The sequence below is a fragment of the Hylobates moloch genome, unplaced genomic scaffold (genome assembly GCF_009828535.3).
Source record: "Hylobates moloch isolate HMO894 unplaced genomic scaffold, HMol_V3 SCAFFOLD_6, whole genome shotgun sequence".
Taxonomy (NCBI): Eukaryota; Metazoa; Chordata; class Mammalia; order Primates; family Hylobatidae; genus Hylobates; species Hylobates moloch.
Genome location: NW_026652281.1, coordinates 59,111,399 through 59,119,646, shown reverse-complemented (window position 1 = coordinate 59,119,646; position 8,248 = coordinate 59,111,399). Strand labels below are relative to the sequence as shown.

The window sequence follows — 8,248 nt, the reverse complement described above, 5'->3', positions numbered from 1 at the left end:
AGTGCATTTTAATGTTTTACATGATGTCAGGCAGATCTGCAAAACTCTAGATACTGAGAATGTATCAAGTTGGCTCTGTGGTACCACTACACTTTGAGGGCAAGAATTGTGTTTGTCTCATTTTTATAATTCTGAAGACCAATAGTAGACACCGATATGTGGTAAGTACTTAAATACTGGCAAAGAAATGCCTGGAAATTATAAATATTCTGTAAGTATCACGTGGCTGTGTAATGGTCCATAGTAAATGAATGTAGCCAGAGAGGCAGTATATCATAGTTGTTGAGAGTGTAACATTGAAGTCCCAGAAACCAGAGTTGGAGTTTTGGTTTTGTCACTTATTACAAGGGCGATTTAGAGTGAGTCATATATCTCTCTAAGTCTCAATTCTCTCTTCCATTACATGAATAATAGTAGTATTTACCTTTTAGGATTTTCATGAGGGTTAAATGAGATAATGTGTGTTAAACACTTAGAATGGTTCATGGAATGAGGTAAGATTTTAATAAAAGTTGAGTTAATGTTATCATTATTACTATAAACTAGGTAAAAGGTAGCTTTAACAAAAATTGCTGCATCTATAGTATTTAAATTTTCAAAAGCTTTTATTCTTGTTAGCCAAATTTGAGGAGAGTAGAGATAAGAGGTCATAATGAATAACTTTCTCCAAATTCTCAATTCTCACCAGCAACAGATTGTAAAACAAAAAAATGCTGGAATAAGTCAGATTTTGAGGCTCTATGTAAAATTTAAAAAGTGATGGTGATAAAAGCTTTCTTATTCTCAAGATAACATGCATGAAAACAATTTGTGATTCAGGATAGCAATACGGGTATGTCTTTAAGCCAAGTAACTCTTTGTGACACATTGTCCTTGCTTTCTAAAGTAGGCCTCATCTCACTTTTAATGTGTGAAAGGGGAGATTATTCAACACAGTGGTAGACACATTTTTGTTCTCAAGAACACTGAGATATCATTAATCTTCTGGCATGCCTGCAAAGGCGGGTTATGTGAATGCTAGTCTTTTGCAAGGCTATAAATAAAGTTTAAAGAGAGAAAGAGACAGAAAGAAAAGATGTTTTCCTGAAGCTTCTATTGCCACAGTACGGACCACATTAAGGGTGCAATAACTTACCAGTAATAACACTTAAAAAATCCTCTTTATGGGTTTTTAACATCTGTCTAGAAAAAATCCAGCCTAAAAATAGAATCTGGTCTTGTAGCTTTCTCAAATTGGGTTATTCTAAACCCTCTCTGCATTGAATGGTCACATATGACAATTTAGGGCCAGATTTGTGGCATAGCAATGGTTTATCATATATATCACATGCTTAGCATCCTGTAAGATGCTGCCATACACATTCATGTATTAGGGTATGTGTGTATGTGTGCACGTGTGTGTATGTGTGTGAAGTAGTTCCTTGTGAATGGGAAAGCTTTAGTGAAAATAATTTTTGCTTTGTTGGCTTCTGAAATGCAAAGCAAAAAATGATACACATTTTTCTTATTTTTTATGTTAGGAATTTCATTCTGTTTGATAATCTAATAGACTAAATTTCATAATTATCCGTGTTTGAAAATACTCTTAGGAATAATGCTTATATTGCTAAATGCTGTTAGAGCATGCTTATATATTATTATTACATATAATATAGACTTAATTTTCTCATCAAATTGGAATAACTGGTAGCATTTTTTGATTCTAGCAAAGGCCTCTCTCCTACAGTCATTCAGTGAGCAAAACTTCTCCTGACTTCATGAGAAGGTATAAAGCAATTAACACATCACAATTATTGTTTAGGGCTATTTTTATTCAAACCTATAGAGCTAAAAAACAAAAATAAATACCTTTCTTAAAACACCAGTTTCATTGTACTTTAATTATATCTTGCCATACACACTTGGAAGTTTTTTTTTTTTTTTTCATAATGTTTTGGAATTTGGGACTTCCAAACAGTTTGTATATGACAAACTAAGACATTGCAATTAGAATCTCTTTGTTATTCAGTTTTTAAGGAGTTTGTGTGGCTAATTAAGAGTCAACATTTCTGGCAGTTTTTCAGGTTGAGCAAACCTTTAGATTCAAGACAGTCTGCTGACGTGGCAGTCCTGATCCTCTCATCACACTCATAACTGAACTTCAAGGGAACTCCTGGGTCTGTGGCTCTTTGCTTTGCCCTCTGAATTTGAGAGGCCTCATCTGGGGGCTTGTGATGAGACAGCCATTTCTCTACTGGTCTTTGCATGTGGCTCCACTCTCACACAGCTCACATACGGGGGGCTCATTATATTCTGTAACCGCTTAGGATGGAATAGGCGGTTTAAATTCCTCATCCAAGAAACATAGGAGTAGAGTTTCCATGCCATGTATGTAAGAAGCTAAAACACAGGCCTGATCTTCTCAACACAGAAGGTAAAATCCTCAGAAGCCAGCATGGCTTTTAGAGATCTAGTCCTGACCATCAAGAAGGACAGTGATGGTAATCAGATATTTTTAACAGAGTTTGAAAACTCATTGAAAATGTGAATTTACAGAGTACAATGTGGTCCTCATTTACAGAAGAAAACAAAAAGGGAAAATAAAGAAATAGTAATGAATATTTATGAAGATTTTATTATACATGGTTAAATACACAATTACCTGGTCTGTTACTGAAAATATTTTCATGAAGTATATATTACTTTCCTATGGGACACTGAAGGAAATACACTATTGTGGCAGGGTGGGTAACTTGTTTATGATCTCAAAATTTCTAGGTGGTAGAGACAGGATTTGAATCCAGGTTGGTCTGATTCTAAAGTTCACATTCTTAACCATGATCAACAGGATTCACCCAGGATCAGATGGTGGTTGAAGCAAGATTTCATTTGCTGGGTTCCTCCCTTCGCCTTCAAGGAAACTTCTCCTCCCTTTTGGTGGTCCCTATTCCCATCTACTGTCCCATTGTTCACAGGCCTTATTTTACCTCATCCTTGTCCACTCCCAATAAAAATGTGAACTTAAAATAATACTAGCTAATGGTACTTCTCTGACACATGACTGTATTTTGGTAAAAATTAATACACAAAGATGTCTCTAAGAGGAACAAAATGTACTTCAGACAACACGGCCACTGGAGAATGTTGGAAGACATGTAAGGATTAAGAAACTGTGTCTTCCTAGAGAGGGACTTGGGGTCTGGGGAAACTCAGTGTTTTCTACTCAAATATTTTTACACAGATAAAATCAGTCTAAAATGAACCCGAAGAGCGTATTTGTAGGCAAAAGAACTCATGAACTAAAAAGCTTAAGGGGGCCAGGTGCAGTGGTTCACACCTGTAATCCCAGCACTTTGGGAGGCCAAGGCGGGTGGATTGCTTCAGGTCAGGAGTTTGAGATCAGCCTCGCCAACATGGCGAAACCGCTTCTCTACTAAAACTATAAAAATGAGCCAGCCATGGTGGTGGGCACCTGTAATCCCAGTTACTTTGGAAGCTGAGGCAAAAGAATCACTTGAACCCAGGAGGTGGAGGTTGCAGTGAGCCGAGATCATGCCACTGCACTCCAGCCTGCATGACAGAACGAGACTTTGTCATAACTAACTAACTAACTAACTAACTAAATAGCTTAAGGGGAGAAATGTGGTCAGGGTGGGGAAGAATAAACCCTTTGCTTGGTGACACTAGGGTATTTTCTGAGGTTCTGAACTAATTATATAAAATCTTAAATTCTCTTCCTTCATTTCCACACTATTCTATTCCAGTGGAAGAACTCAGAGTAACTCACATGGCCTCAGAACACTCCCTTAAGAATGCATTTCTTGGCCGGGCGCGGTGGCTCATGCCTGTAATCCCAGCACTTTGGGAGGCCAAGGCGGGCGGATCACGAGGTCAGGAGATCGAGACCATCCTGGCTAACATGGTGAAACCCCGTCTCTACTAAAAATACAAAAAATTAGCCGGGCGAGGTGGCGGGCGCCTGTAGTCCCGGCTACTCGGGAGGCTGAGGCAGGAGAATGGCGTGAACCCCGGGGGTCGGAGGCTGCAGTGAGCCGAAATCGCGCCACTGCACTCCAGCCTGGGCGACAGCGAGACTCCGTCTCAAAAAAAAAAAAAAAAAGAATGCATTTCTTCTCATTGCCCTTAAATAGAGCTGCTTCCTGCTCAGGAGGCACAAATCTGCTGGCCCATGGTAAGATAATCGCAAGTCTGCTTGAGATGACTTCTTCCCTATTGGTGATGATACAGAGCTCTTTATTTTAAAGCTAATATTTACTGACACTATCTTAGGGAACCCTAATATAAACTTGCTAAGTTTTCAAGTGTATAGAGAAAAAACTGTGAAGACATAGTAAAATATTTTTTGAAAAATATCATAAAATAGAGAAAAAAATTATTGCCTATAATCTCAGTACTCTGTTATACCAATTGATATACTTTGTAGGCTTCTAAGTTTTTTTCTGTGAATGTTTAACATATATGTATGTTATACAAATATACATATTTTTAACATGTATATATATATATATATATATGTTGTTTGTTTGTTTGTTTTTGAGACAGAGTCCCACTCCATCAACCAGGCTGGAGTGCAGTGGTGCGATCTTGGTTCACTGTAACCTCTGCCTCCTAGGCTTAAGCGATTCTCCTGCCTCACCCTCCCGAGTAGCTGGAATTACAGGCATGTGCCACCATGCGTGGCTAATTTTTGTATTTTTAGTAGAGACAGGTTTTCACAATGTTGGCCATGCTGGTCTCGAAATCCTGACCTCAAGTGATCCACCTGCCTCAGCTTCCCAAAGTGCTGGGATTACAAGCGTGAGCCCTCGTGCCTGGCCGTTTAACATAATTTTAATCATAACTATTATTTTTTAAGTTTTTCTTTCTTTCCCTTAATATTATGCCATAGTCATTTTCTAGGATACTAAGCATTCTTCATTAATTAGGCTGAGAGTTTTTTTGGAGGGAAGGCTGGGTATAGCTCTTCTTTTAAAAATTATTAATTAATTCTTATTTATAATTAATACATAAGAGTTGTACATATTTATGGGATACAGTGTATGTTTCAATGCATGTGTACATTGCATAAGATCAAATCAGGGTAGTTACCATAGCTATCACTTTTTAATGCCAGTGTCATGCTTTTTCAGTTACTACAGCTTCAAAGTACATTTTGAGGTCAGGTAGTGTGATGCTTCCAGCTTCAGTCTTTTCGCTCAGGATTGATTTGGTTATTCAGGGTATTTTGCATTTACATATGAATTTTAAGATTTTTTTTATTTCTTTGAATAATACCATGGTATTTTGATGAAGATTGCCTTGAATCTGTAGATCAATGAGATAATATCAATATTTTAACAATATTAATTCTTTTAATTCATGAATACAGAATATCTTTCCATTCATGTCTTCTTCAATTTCTGTCATCAAAATCTTATAGTTTTCATTGTAGGGATCTCTTACCTTCTTGGCTAAGTTTATTCCTCAATATTTTATTTATTTTAGGCCTATTGTAAATGGAATGCTTTCCTGATTGCTTTTTTAGATTGTTTGCTATTGGGGTATAGAAATGCTGCTAATTTTTGTATGGTGATTTTGTATGCTGGAACTTTACTAAATTGTGTTGTTTTTAAATGACATAGATTTCCTATCATACATCGAAATGCATGAATTACCTCCTTGTAGGCATTGCACAAATAACAACATAGTCCAGCTACAGATTTTAAATATTACTCAGACATTGTAACTGTCAGTGGATGGTTAACATCATCACATTTCTAATGTATCACAATTCCGTTATTTAATTATACTTAAAACTTGGATTCATCAAAACTGGTATTAGGAAAAGAACAAATATAATTGACATGAGACATCCAAGTTAATAATCATTGAATTTAGATATTTTTGAAGGTTGCTTAGATTTCTGTTCTACAATTTTGCTGAGAATTTATGTTACACTAAGGAATGTCTTTGGGTTATTTGCAGCTGTTGTGGCCTGGCCTTGCCCCATTAGTGGTGATCTGTGGGAAGAGAAGGAGACAAATTGTGACACTGTCCCTTATCAAAGGACCACACAGTTGTTCGCCACATTGACTCCATGATGGATAGTTATCTTAAGGCTTGATGGACATAAGGCTAAAAGTTCAGAGAAAAAGAGTGCAGGATTCCAGTAGCTCCTTGCTATTGACACTCACTTGATAATGTGGGTTTAATCAATCTTCTTTATTGTCTTTAGCTTCAATTTTGTTTTCTTTTCCAGCTTCATTTTTCCCACCTCATCAGATTGACATGCAAAAAAAAAAGTCTAAAGAGAAAAAAGACAAAAACTTCTGTTGTTGTGAATATACTGGAGACAGACGCAGTCCTATATACATATTCTTTGTACATAACATTTTCTGTGCATAGCATGTGAACATATATATTTGTTTTAAGTTTTAATCCGATGAGTGGTTAGAGAAAGAAAAATAGATTTTTATTATCAACAGTTGAATAATAATATTTACCTTGAGGGAAGATATTGTTCTTAAAGTATTTTGTTTGCTTTTTTTAGTGACCTAAGAATTTTATTCATTTTAATGTTTATGGACATGATATTTTAAATTTTAAGTTTAGCATACAGTACATGAAGCCCATCTGGCAAGGAGTTAATAACCAAAATATCTAAGGAGCTCAAACAACTCTGTAATAGGAAAAAAATCTGATAATCTGATCAAAAAACGGGCAAAAGATTTCAATATATTTTGTTTGCTTTTGAGAAGCAGCACATTATCAATTATTGATCATTCAATTTTACATGTTTCCTAAACATTTGCTTAGTTTAATATCTAGTTTATTAGATATTACATTGAAATAATCACTTCTATATCCAAATATGGTGAATTTTTATTTGGTTGTCAGAGATTGATAAATTAACTTAAAACCGACTGCTTCTGCCATGCCTGAATTCTTCAAACAGAAGAATAGAAGGGGAAAGTCCCTATGTTTTTTATGAACTTTTCGTTTGTTTTAATTTTTATTTTCCTTATAAGTTCTGGGGTACATGTGCAGGATGTGCAGGTTTGTTACATAGGTAAACATGTGCCATGGTGGTTTGCTGCACCTGTCAACCCATCACCTGTCAACCCATCACCTATCAACCCATCACCTAGGTGTTAAGCTCAGCATGTATTGGCTACTTTTCCTAATGCTCTCTCCCTTCTCCCACTCCACCCCCTGACAGGCCCCAGTATGTGTTGTTCCCCTCTCGTGTCCATGTGTTCTCTTTGTTCAGCTCCCACTTATAATTGAGAACATGCGGTGCTTTTCATGAAATTTTATTTCCCCACTTAGTACATGGAATGGATAGGAGAAATAATATATTTTTTACAACTTTTTTTAGTATTTGAGAACATTTTTTGTCAGCTTTATTGAGCTATAACTTACACAAAATAAAATTCACCAATTTTGAGAGTACAATTTGATGAGTTTTAACAAATGTATACAGTCATATTACCACTACTGGAATCATGATATGGAACATTTCCATTACCACTCCAAACTTTCATTGTGCCCCTTTGTAGTCTTTACCCTGACCCACATTCCCTGGCTACTGGTATCTACTGAAAAATGTGGATGACTGTACACATTTACATATTGTCCATGTACAAATGCCATGCTAATCTTCTCTGTATTATTGCTATTGTGCTGCCCATATGGGTACTTAAAAAGTTTTTAGCAGTAAGACCCATGGCTGTATATTAATTTGTTATTTTTTTGTAGCATTCATTTGGTAAATCTTCTAAGATACTATTTCTAATAGTAGGTTAGAAATATACTGTCAGCCCTCTCAGAAAAGAAAAGTCAGCAGTTTCATGCCATGCACAGCATAATATAAAGCTTGAGATACTGCCTGGTCTCATGTCCAACTCATATCTCTTTTTGAAGCATTGAGGTGTTAATTAATAACTAGATTTACTTAGTCATCTAGTATTTTTTCTCAGTCATCTAATAATAGTTGTATTGCTGAGTTTTTGAAACCAAAAGTTGATTGACTCAATGCCTAAGTTAACCACTTTGTTATATTTTTTAAAAGTTAGAAGGCACAAAGAACTGATGAAATACAGCTTCTAAAGTGTAGAAGAGAAAAGAAAGGCAATTTAATTTACCCTTCTTCTAGTTTGGTAAATGACTGAAAAGAAGGAAACAATAAGTGTGTGAAAATTGCTGTATATACCCTCGGCTGACAGTTTTGTTTTTTTTCATTATAGGTGAAGAGATTTTAAGTGTAAGA

At 35.9% G+C, this 8,248-nt stretch overlaps 1 pseudogene; it reads right to left on the bottom strand.

Moving 5' to 3' along the window:
• Positions 1-7,580: 7,580 nt before the first annotated feature.
• Positions 7,581-7,675, bottom strand: LOC116472047 (U6 spliceosomal RNA; annotated as a pseudogene).
• Positions 7,676-8,248: the final 573 nt, after the last annotated feature.